Source organism: Macaca thibetana, chromosome 12 (genome assembly GCF_024542745.1).
Source record: "Macaca thibetana thibetana isolate TM-01 chromosome 12, ASM2454274v1, whole genome shotgun sequence".
NCBI classification, from domain to species: Eukaryota; Metazoa; Chordata; class Mammalia; order Primates; family Cercopithecidae; genus Macaca; species Macaca thibetana.
The window spans coordinates 60,529,502-60,541,949 of record NC_065589.1 but is presented as its reverse complement, the minus strand read 5'-3'; the positions used below and the strand labels follow the sequence as shown (position 1 = coordinate 60,541,949).

At 35.4% G+C, this 12,448-nt stretch overlaps 2 protein-coding genes across 9 annotated transcripts in view; both read right to left on the bottom strand.

Annotated features, from left to right (window-relative positions):
• The window catches only part of NEUROD1 (neuronal differentiation 1), a 1,109,848-nt gene that overhangs the window by 701,791 nt on the left and 395,609 nt on the right, over window positions 1-12,448 (bottom strand). The window lies entirely within an intron of this gene.
• The window catches only part of PDE1A (phosphodiesterase 1A), a 473,087-nt gene that overhangs the window by 232,163 nt on the left and 228,476 nt on the right, over window positions 1-12,448 (bottom strand). The gene's annotated exons all lie outside the window — the stretch shown is intronic.

Here is a 12,448-nt window from a genome sequence, read left to right as displayed (position 1 = left end):
GAATTTTTCTTTGCTTGGTATTTCACACATTTTGATGTTTTGTTATAGCGTTATCTGTGGAAGACAGATAGAAAAATAAGGTAATTTCATAAGTTCCCTTCTAATTCTAAGATGTATAATTTTATAGATCAAAATTCATGTCTACAGCATGCACAAATACACATATTGAAAGGAAACAATGAAAATTTTAAATTTAATTAGAATGGGAATTAAAATAAAAGTTTATATTTGTAATACAAAAACCTATCTGTTTCACTTTTGTGAGATCGAGCACAGGGTAAACAGAATAAAACACTCACTACATCAAGATGTCAGTTAATCAGAATGGTTGAAAATTGGAATTTCTGAGTACCTAAATTCTCTGGTTAAATAATGGATCTAATTTTAACTTATTAAACTTAATCTAATTTAAATAAATCTAATTATATGGTGATTTCAAGAAGTAGTATATAGAAACCTGCATTTTAGGAACCCTTCTTGGGTGGCTATGCTTATATCAGTAAATCTAGGTACTGTATACCTTTGAAAATATATCACTTTGCAACTGTAAGACTTTAGTCTGATAACCAAATTGTCAACCACACTTTCACGAATGAGATCTCCTGAATACATATTCACGTAAACATGATACACAAAGATGACATGGAGCAGAACCCCCTGCCAATCTTCAACTGATAATTGACACCCAGTTTAAGTAAGAAATAAATTATGTTTTTTAGTCCAGTGAACTTTTAAGGCTATTTGTCACTGCAGCATAATCAACCCTATCCCGAATACCATAATTCCCGTCAGAAACAAATGCCCAGCTATTTTGTACTATATGCAATGTCACACTGGTGACTGTTAGTAGACATTCCACGACTATAGAATCTACCCATCTGAAATATTTGAAAGCAAGAACAGGGGCACATCCTATCAAGCATGTAGTTTCCCCTTCAATTAGGAAGATAACAAGCCAGTTTTATTCACAGGAAAATCACGTTTTCTACCTTAAGGATGCATTCCAAATCAGTCTTTACTGACAACCATCTGGATGCAAGTCAATCATCAAAAGTTGATTATAGCTATTCATGATTTTTCACACTAAGTCTCAGAACAACTTGGCAGATAAGGGCACTGTCTCCACTTTAAGAGAAACTCCATAGTGAAAAACATCTATGGTAACAGGTGCTTGAGAAAAGACCATATATTCATGAACAAATAATGTGCTCAGGTTTTTTGACAGATAAGGGGGGAAAATTAAAGTAGTTTTTAAATACAGAAAAATATTTAAAGGTGGATATTTAATAAATAGGTTATATGTCAGATAACATTCAAATATTAGTACCTACTATTACCTTAAAGACCATTTTTAAAAGAATGCTGGAACCTTAGACCAGAGGTTCCTAATTATAGGTTTGTTGATTAGCTGTATCAGTATGACTTTAGGGTAAGGGCACTTTTTAATAATAGGTTTCTGGACCCTATCCAACATTATAAAGTGAACTAAAGTATTTTTAATAAGGTTCCTAGAGAACTTTTGATCCATAATTAGTGATGACTATCATAGCCAGCATGTATTTGAAGTGTTAATGCACTTCACTTTACAACGCCCTTGATAAAATAAGAGATAAGTTGAGACTTTGTATTTTAACTGACATTAATATTTAACATTAGCCAATCTTTCTCATGTAAACAATAAAACATAATTAAATAAAAAAGAAATGTATATATGTAAATATTCTATTGCCAGTTACATCAATTGCTGAATTATACTAAAATAAATATGGCTACTCTTACAATTAAGACTTAGCAACATATCCCTATCAACAGTTAAAAACAAATTCATTTCTGAATTTGTCTTGATATTCACAGTATAAAGAAGACAGTAAGTGTAGGTATATAAATATATTTTCAAATGACTCATATTTGTAAAACCTTAGGCAAAATAATTATAATTTAAAAATTTTAAATTTTAAAATATTTAAATTTTATTCTGCTGTTTTGATTTTATAAAATAAACCTAAGGTTGAAGATAAAGTGTAACACTAAGAAATACTCAAGATAATACTTCAATCTTATTTATAAATGACCGGATTTTATCTCTACATGTTTTATGTAGCCATTACTACAGCCAGAGTACGACATATCTCATGACACATCTGAATTTTACATGTATCCATTAATATAAAAATTATTGCTATTGAATTCAAATTTTCTAAAGCATTTTTTTTTTCCTAAAAATAATTTCATGGTAAAATTTTTAAAAAGTCTTTTAATTAAGGTACAGTTTTGGCAGCAATGCTGTTTCTATGACAACTCAAAATTTCAGTTTAGTTCCTTCAATGTAATATTAAAAGTTAACAATTCTAATTGAGAACACATTTAATGAAATTTTAGGCTTTTGATTTAAAATGACTTTCTCACTTAAAATAATTTGTTTAAAATATTTTCATTTGCATTGAGTTATAGGGACCTGAAAAGAAACTAAGTTTGCCTATAATTTTTGAGTTGTTTATATTCTAGAATAGGAAAGTCCAAGTTGGATAATAATATCTAGCATGCAAATGTTGCACAACTTTCAGGCAGCTACAGGTCAGTTTGATTGTAACAAGAGCTTTTGAACTATTCTGCTGAGTGTTGATATTAAAACACAATTAAACATACAAAAATAAAAAGATGTTTTGCAATGTTACTAAATTTCAGAAGAAAGAAGACTTTAAGCGCTGTGCAGTGACTCATGTGCATAATCCCAGCACTTTGTGAGGCTGAGGCAGGAGGCTCACTTGAAACCAGGAATTCAAAAAGAAGACATTAGTAGTGACTAGAGAACACTTTAGTAGCACAAGTCTGGTCAGTGAAAAAAAAATCAAAAGATTACATGACCTTGTGTCTATATACTATGTTACATAACTTTTTGCATCTAAGTTTTAAAGAGTAAAATCATATATTACAAATTTTCATTAATATCAATTAGTAATTACTAATGTATTAATATTAAAATAGTGATTTCTCATTGCTGTCTTATGATCTAATAATTTTTATGAAAAGTGGTTCTCAGCATTTTGGGAGCCTGAGGCAGGTGGATCACTGGAGCTCAGGAGTTCAAAACCAGCTTGGGCAACATGGAGAAAGCCCATCTCTATAGAAAATACACAGATTTGTGGGGTGTGGTCTCAGCTATGTGGGAAGCTGAGGTGGAAGAATCTCTTGAACCTGGAAGGTGGAGGTTGCAGTGAGCCAAGATGGCGCCACTGCACTCCAGCCTGAACAATAGAGACTGCTTCAAAAAAAATTAGAAGAAAAAAAGAAAAGTGATTCTTAAAAAATAAAGATTCAATGAACTACAGAGAGAGGGAGAGAGAGAGAGCAAGGAGGAAGGAAAAAAAAAACACAGAGAAATGAGTAAAGGAAAACCAGAAGGGAGAGAGAAGAGGATATCACGTAGATGATATCAATATTGTCAATCATCTCTGAAATCAGTTCATTGCTTTAAATCTTCTTAATGTATATGGAAAAGCTTAAAAAATAGTATTATGTGGTTAATCACAAATTCACTGATCTTTCTTTAGAGGAGGAAGTCAACCTACAATATTCCAAGACTGAGCTGTACTAGGTTATTATACTGCCAACAGATTTTGAGCATTGCAGAAAATGTTTGTTTGTTTGCTTATTTATTTATTTATTTATTTATTTATTTATTTTTAGCTATTAGGATCATTATGACTTAAATAAGAATATCACTATTTCACATATATCAAATCCCAGCAGGAATAATTAACATTAATAATGCCTTGGTGAAAATACTATGAGAAATTTTATCTAAAAATGATAAAGTTTCAAAATTGTGACTTTGTCACCAATTCTGTTGTATTCTGAATAATATTGGGTTCCAGACTTGATTTTAACTTAAATTGCTCCATAATACCTTTCAAAGGCAGCTCCACCGAGTTAAGGCACATGCCTAAAAGAAATAATTGGACTAGCCGGGCCCGGTGGCTCAAGCCTGTAATCCCAGCACTTTGGGAGGCCGAGACGGGCGGATCACAAGGTCAGGAGATCGAGACCATCCTGGCTAACACGGTGAAACCCCGTCTCTACTAAAAAATACAAAAAACTAGCCGGGCGAGGTGGCGGGCGCCTGTAGTCCCAGTTACTCGGGAGGCTGAGGCAGGAGAATGGCGTGAACCCAAGAGGAGGAGCTTGCAGTGAGCTGAGATCCGGCCACTGCACTCCAGCCTGGGTGACAGAGCGAGGCTCCGTCTCAAAAAAAAAAAAAAAAAAAAAAGAAAAGAAATAATTGGACTATTATCAGCAGATCATGAAATATATGTTAGATCTACAAGCAGTTTGTCCCGAGGTACCATGTGGCTCCACTGATGCCTGCGGATCAAGGTAGGGAAGTCAGAACCCCATTCCTTGTGATGAGCCATGTTGCAGTTCTTGCTTCTAAGTGAATGGCTAGCTATCTCTTGGTTGGCTCTAAACCATTTCTTAGCTACTTTCCATTTTCCTCTTCATTGCTTGAATTTCCTAGGCTTGTGTTTTAGGTGGACATGATTACACTCTTCTTCACTTAAAGTTACCTTTTTAGGGACAAATCCAATTATACCACCTTTTCATATAAATCCTGTAATGGCTTTATAGTGCTCATATGTTAGAGTTCTGGAAAGCCATGGTAGCCTGATTCTAATCTTCCTTTCCAGATTTATCTCCCTCTGCTCAGCCACTCTCCCTCAAGGCTCACTTAACCAATCACTGCTTCTTAAATTTACCTTTTATTTTCATGCCCCCATGCCTTTGCTGATGCCCTTACAACTGCATACTTTCTAAATCTTTATATGCATCAGGAAACTTCCTTTTTGAAGTTTTGTCTAACCCAACTAATCAGAATTAATCTCGCCTCCTTTGTGCTGTTCTGTATTTATGTTTTTCATCCCTTATCTATTATCTTCTTTTCCTAGTCACCACTGTGCTTTTTTTCCATTGGTATCATCTCTGTGCCTCCTCTAGCACTTTGTTCAGATTTATTTCACAATATATATCATGCTATATTATAGTTGCATCTGTATCTTGCTGTTTTCCTATTACACTATGAGTTTTTGGTAGTAACAATATTCAGCTAATAGCTAACATTTTTTGAAGGCTTACTAAGTGACGGGCAGGATCCTAAGCAATTTACATACATAAATCTATTTGATTCTCATAACAGTCCTAGAAGGTTAGACTATTATTATCCCTGTGTTACAGATGAGGAAACTGAAGGAGAGGCAAGTTAAGTAATTTCCTCAAGGTTTTGTTTCTTGTTGTTAGAAGAGATGGCATTCGAACTGAGGCCATCTGCCTCCATAACCCTAGTTATTTAACTAATTTGCTACACTGCTTGTCCTTTCATCTTCCTTCCTTCCATTCCCTTTTTTCCTTCCCTTCCTTCCTTCCTTCTGCCTTTCTTCATTTTCTCCCTTTTCTTCTTTCTTTCCTTTCTGACTTTCCGATACTTATTATAATTCCTAACATGTAGCTGTGGATGTTTTTTGAACAAGTTAACATTGTTTGAACATGTGTAAGTCTTTGGGAAAGGTAGACACAGCTTCTTCCCAAGCAAACTCTTTAAAAGTTTAATAAATCTAAGTTAACTTTACATAAACAGTTCTGCTTCCTTAGTTTGAAATTGATAATAACCAGAATCCATTTGAAGCAAAATTTAAGTACACTCTTTCAGAGCACACTAACTCACTTAGTGGATAGTCTCTTAAAAAGCAAACTTAAAATGACCATGTTAAAACTTGTAATAAATAACAGCAATAAACCCCTCCATCCTATTCTTGATAAGTTTTATTGAGTGACTTTATAAAGTAAAACTGCTTTTAGAGAGGACAAATTTACAAGCTCTTAGCTGACACATCAGTGATTTATGTAAATGACTTTTTCAGTTTGAAATTAGTTTCTGGGTCTAAGAATTTGGATGTCTAAGTATACAACTGTACTAATACATTTCCCTCAGTTTGAAACATCATTTTCATGCATCAGAAAGATTATTGATGTTATATTAATACAGTATTTTTTTGTTTGGCAGCCATATATATAGTAATCGAGTAGTTAAGATCTGTATGGGATTGTGTGTCATAGACACACTTTATGTCACTGAGACTAAAGCTCCCAGCGGTCAAGAAAAGTAACAGGGAAAAGGTTACAGAAGGCATTTTCCCATGAGCTTCTGTTCCCTGCATTCATAAACTTTCCTGTCTGAAGAAACTCAGATGATCACACCACACCAAACATTACCCGGCAAAGAAGGGCAGGCTTATCGTGAGATTGCCAAGGAATGACATGTTTATTTAGCTTTGTTTCTTGAAGATGGTCCAATGATTTTATACAGTTCAAACCTGGCATTTCTAAATTCTATAGAGCCCTCAAAATGGAACCCAAATAGCAGGAAGAAAACGCTACAAAAGTCTTAATGTAGCATTCCTCTTTCGCCCAAAGATTATTCTATGAAAACTATACATTTAAAATGCGTAACTCTGGGCTCCTTTTCTTTCCGGATTACACCAACTCCAGACACAGACTTTGACACTGTTTTGGAACACTTAACATAGATATGACTTCTGGAGAAGACGTGATGAATTACTACATTTCCTAGTACACATTTGTTTGTGATTAATCTTAGATTTCATTATCTGACGTGGAAGAATTGTTGTGTTTCACATGTTTTTAAACATTAACTTCTTTATCCCAGACTTTTAAATTTGTATAATCTCATCCATCACTCACAGAGAGTGAGGCAATCGGATTTGGCAAGTGTCCCAGTTTTATCTAACTCAGTTTAGGAGCTAACTATAGTATTCTTAGGAAGGCACTGTGGGGGTGGCGGGGCGACCTCACTGGAACACTCTGAATTGTAAGACCAAACATAGGGATAGAAGGATCCCTTATTCATGTTAGGTTTGTCTCCATATGAGGCAGGTTTTTTTTTGTTTTTTTTTTTTTCGTAACTTAAGATTGGTTTAACCATTAGGCACAATGGGCATGGTGCCCAGGGACTATGATGCATGTAGAGACCCACAAAACTATTCTTATTTTCATTTCCTTTAAAATGTGATGGCAAAGTGAATATAATAGTAATGTATATATTCAAATCAATCCCACCTGCATTTTTAGAAGTTTCCCCCCACCCCTTTGGTGGAAGGGGCCCATGAAGGCAAAAATGCCCATGGCCCAAAAAGTCATAATTCAGCCCTGTACTCAGCTGATCTGCTGTATGGATTCTTGACAAGTTTTAAAATATTACTTGTAAACAAGTCCTGGGTCCTCAAGTTTCAACTTACGTCAATTGGACAAATCACTTAACCTCCCTGACCCTCAATTTATTTATCTGTGAACAGGAGTGATAATAATAAAGGCTTATTTGTCTGGCACTCTTCTAGATACATTATTAGCATTACCTCATTTAGTCCTCCAACAACTTGGAAAAGGGTTGAGTAAATGAGACAGACTCTGCAATCACCATTACACAGCAGCCGAAACTAAGGATCGGAGGTCTGATCTGATTCCCCCAAGTACTTACAATTAGTGAGTGATAGTGTAAAAATCGGAACCCAATCTGATTTTAACACTTGCTTTTTTCTAACATCACTATGAGGATTCTGTTATTAATATGATTATTTGTACATAGGTACATAGCACATGTGAAATAATGTTAGATATACGTAATGCATAGTGATCAAATTAAGGCATTTGGGGTATGCATACTGTGAGGATTAATAGACAAAAAATGTGATCTCTAAACACCTAAGCATCATTTAAATATAAAGTATTTAATTGCAAATGATGATACTTGCTTTTGCTAACACTTTTCCCCCAAAGGATTTTTAAATCTAAACATGAGAGTTGTATTTAGATGAAACTACTTGTTTGTCTACTAAGTTTTATTCAAATTTATGAAAGGATAGCACACAGCTAAATATTTAGAGGATAAGGAAAAAATATGAATGGCCAGGTTTCCTTTAATTTTGACACACACACAGTTCAGCCTCATATCTGTATTTTTTTTAGTCATAACCATGTACATTTTATGAGGAAATTGATAGTAAATCATCAAATTATGTTTTAAATTGCTCACAAAACAGTCAAATCCCGTAAACATTAATTTAGCAGGGAACATAGCCACTTTAATAGGAAAATGTTTAAGAGCTACATCATACTTTTTCACACTTTTTATCATGAGGAAATCTTAGTTGGGAAAAGGCAGGTCAGGTACAGACACTGAAAACATAAGGGAACCAAAATTCCTTTGACTTTTCTAGATTCAGGGAGGATCCTGCTTTTCCCCAACTGCCAAATTTTTGGTTGAGGACATAGCAGTGGCCAAGCCATCTACCAAGCAAAAGGAACAGTTTCAAGTGCAGGTCAGAAGAAACCCCACAGAATCTTAGTATCCTGGAATGCTGGATGTGTGAAGAGTCTGCTTTAGCATCGGTTTTCATTTTATGAAAGAAGAAACAAAGGCCAGGTTGGTGAGGTGAGTTGAGATTAGTGGCAGAATTTGCGCTAGAATTCAGATGTTTGCTAGTCTGGTACTTTCTTCATAATAACATGAAAAGTATTAGTAAGAAGAACATGTATTCATTATGCAAATCTATCCAGAAGACCGACGAAATTATACCATTTAGAGACTTATCAGTTAAACAAGGATGTCCCCCAGGCCTTTTTGTGAGATAAACATTTGTAATCTTATTTAAAATTACTGGAAACCATAGTAGTGTCAGCAGTAGCATAGGAAAAAAGTAGAAATAGAACAGAAATAAAATAAAATAATGTAGAGTAGCCATCTCACACTAAGAAAGGAACAGGTGATTACAAAATTTAAACAATAATAGACTATTATAAGAATAAAAAGTGACCAACAGTCCTGGCCTGCACAGGATTGAGAGGGTTCCCAGGACAAAGGAGTTTCATGTTAAAACCAAGAAACTCCCATGCAAACTGGCACAAAATGCCTAATATGTTTTTCTTTAAATTGTTAATTTACCTTTTTATCTTCCTTTTATATTCAAACTTATCTATAGAAAATGTGGTTGTTGTTGTGGAAGACAATGTAGTGATTCCTCAAAGACCTAAAAACAGAAATATCCTTCAACCCAGCAATCCCATTACTGGGTTTGTACCCAAAGGAATATAAATTGTTATATCATAAAGACACATACTTGCTCATGTTCATTGCAGCACTATTCACAATAGCAAAGACACAGAATCAACCTAAATGCCCATCAATGATAGAATGGATAAAGAAAATGTGATACATATACACCAAGGAATACCATGCAGCCATAAAAAGGGATGTGATCCTGTTCTTTGCAAGAACATGGATGGAGCTGGAGATCATTATCCTTAGCAAACTAACACAGAAACAGAAAACCAAATACCACAGGTTCTCACTTACAAGTGGGAGATAAATGATGAGAACACATGGATACATAGAGGGAAACAACACACACTGGGGCCTATTGGAGGATGGAGGGCAGGAGGAGGGAGAGGATCAGGAAAAATAACAAATGGGTACTAGGCTTAATACCTGGGTGACGAAATAATCCGTACAACAAATCTCCATGACACACGTTTACTATATAACAAACCTGCTCATGTACTCCTGAACCTGAACTCAAAAGTTAAATTTTAAGAAAATAAAATGTGGTTAACTTTTAGTAATTAATAACATGCATATATATTCCTATACAAAATAGAGAAAATAAAGCAAGATAAAAATCCCTACTTCAAAGACATGACATTCTACAGGAGGAGAAAAGAGATAATATAAATACAATGAAGTATATAATAGATTAGAGGATTCCAAGTGTTATTGAAAAAAAAATAGAAGAGAGAAATAGAGTTGATCCAGGGTAGCAGCTTTAAGTAAGTCAATCAGAGAAGACCTTTCTAAGAAGGTGAAATTTGAATTTAGACATGAGGGAGGTAAAAGAATGACCCATGTGGATGTCTGCGAAAAGTGCGTTCCAGGCAGAGGGAATAACACATGCCAAGATTCTAAGCGGTGAGCAAGCTCTATTTGTTTGAGGAAGAGTGAAAATGTATTGCAGCTGGGGACAGAGTAAAAAGAAAAAAGGCTAGAAAGGGCATTTGAATTCTCCAATACCATTTTCTGCATCATGCAGTGCTGAGTAGGTAAAGGGTTAGGCTGCTAAAGGCATTGAATAACAACAGCATTGAGTATGGAGTGGTTTCATGAGGAGGGATGAGAAAGTAATGCTTCTACATTCTAGAGTTAAGTTTCTAGAATCAGAAATTAACAAGGCAATAGTATCAATAAAAGATGTGTAATGCAAACTACACATATAAGATTTTAGAGGCTGAGAACTCTGTTGAGTATGTATAGTAACTTTATGATGTATACGTATCATGAGTTTTATAGATAGAAGAGATGGAACAAGTATCTACTATGTCTAAAAATGAGCCTAGATATATTACTTTGGAAAATAACTGTTCCATGTTAAAATGAATAACATCAGCCAGGCACGGTGGCTCACACCTGTGATCCCAGCACTTTGGGAGGTCGAGGCGGGCAGATCACCTGAGGTTGGGAGTTCAAGACCAGCCTGACCAACATGGAGAAACCCCATCTCTATTAAAAATACAAAATTAGCTGGGCGTGGTGACACATGCCTGTAATCCCAGCTACTCGGGAGGCTGAGGCAGGAGAATTGCTTGAACCCAGGAGGCGGAGGTTGTGGTGAGCCGAGATCACGCCATTGCACTCCAGCCTGGGCAAGAAGAGCAAAACTCTGTCTCAAAAAGAAAAAAAAAAAAAAAAGAATAACATAATTTTATATTAGCTAACAATTTGCCTTTTATCTTAATAAGAGGCAACAGTGATATTAATGAAACACACTAGCTGCATTTCCTGAATATGTGTGAACGTCATCAGTCTTACATTTTATAATGGGGGCTAAGGTTGGGGAAAACGTTTCTCATGTAACAAGTGAAATGACTAAAAAGTCAACAAAGAGTTTACAGATTTAAAATCTAAGTCAAAAGATATTTTATGGGTGTGTATGGTATTAGCCAGTATTTTGACTGTGACATGGTAGTGTGAAGACCTAGAAATGCTGGGCTATTTAGAAATTGGGAGACATGATGTCATCCTCAATCACTCCCTAAATAACCTAAGAATCTCACTCTCTATTCCTTGTACCAACCCCTTCCGATTTGGACTGTTGTCATTGCCTGTTAATCAACCTGGCCTTGCTCCTCTCCATTCCTCTCTTGCAAACATGGCCATGACATTCTCATACTTAAAATTATTCAAGCGTACTCTTTCAACCTCAGATTAATTATCTTCATTTCAGAGCACAAAAAAACCATTCATAATTTAATGTGTCTAGGGCTCATTTCCTGATGATTCTTCATGTAGAATCTACATCTACTCTCTCTTTTATCCCCTCAATAATGCCATTTTGTCTAACTGCAATATTTCCTACCCTCATCTCAATTCTTCCTCCACCTCTATGAATTCCTGCTCATTCTTCAGCTCCTCTATGAAGCTTTCCATTACAGTGCCTCCCCACTCCACTCCTCCTCTGCATCTCCAGAGCAGACCCCTTTAAAAGAGTTACATTGGATTTTAACTGAGACTTTTCCTCTCTGTCTTCCCCAGCAGGCTGAATTATTTCACCATGGGTGCTAAGACTTGTGCATCTTTGTATCATTAACTTTTAGAACTGAATCTGACATTTAGTTAATACCTGCTAGAAAGGTGGATGAATGGACAGTTTGATGAATGATTGAAATAATGAATATGATCCTGGGGAACTCTATTTATTTAAACCATAACTTTTCATGTAAGAAGATGTTTTTATTTTGCTATCATTCACTTTAAACTTAAAATTTGAATTTTAGTAAATTTTCATCACTAATATTTTCATCAGGGTTAGGTGCCTGTGTTACATGGTTTGAAATAATGGGCTTATGTCATTTTTGCAATTTCTGTAGCATCTTCTTTTCAACCCCCAACAGTGTTGCAATCAATCATTTCATAATTAATTTAGAATTATAGAATTCCTAATCAAACCTATAAAGTAAAAAACTTATGCAGCATTGGCTTTCTGATCCTCTCTCTCTCTCTCTCTTTTTTTTTTTTTTTTTGAGATGAAGTCTCGCTCTGTTGCCCAGGCTGGAAAGCAGTGGCACAATATTGACTTACTGCACCCTCTGCATCCCAGGTTCAAGCGATTCTCCTGGCTCAGCCTCCTGAGTAACTAGGATTACAGGCATCCACCATCACACCTGGCTAATTTTTATATTTTTAGTAGGGATGGGGTTTCACTATGTTGGCCAGGTTAGTCTTGAACTCCTGAACTCAGGTGATCTGCCCACCTTGGCCTCCCAAAGTGGTGGAATTACAGGTGTAAGCCACCATGCCCGGCCTCTGATCCTCTTACTAGAACCACTGGAA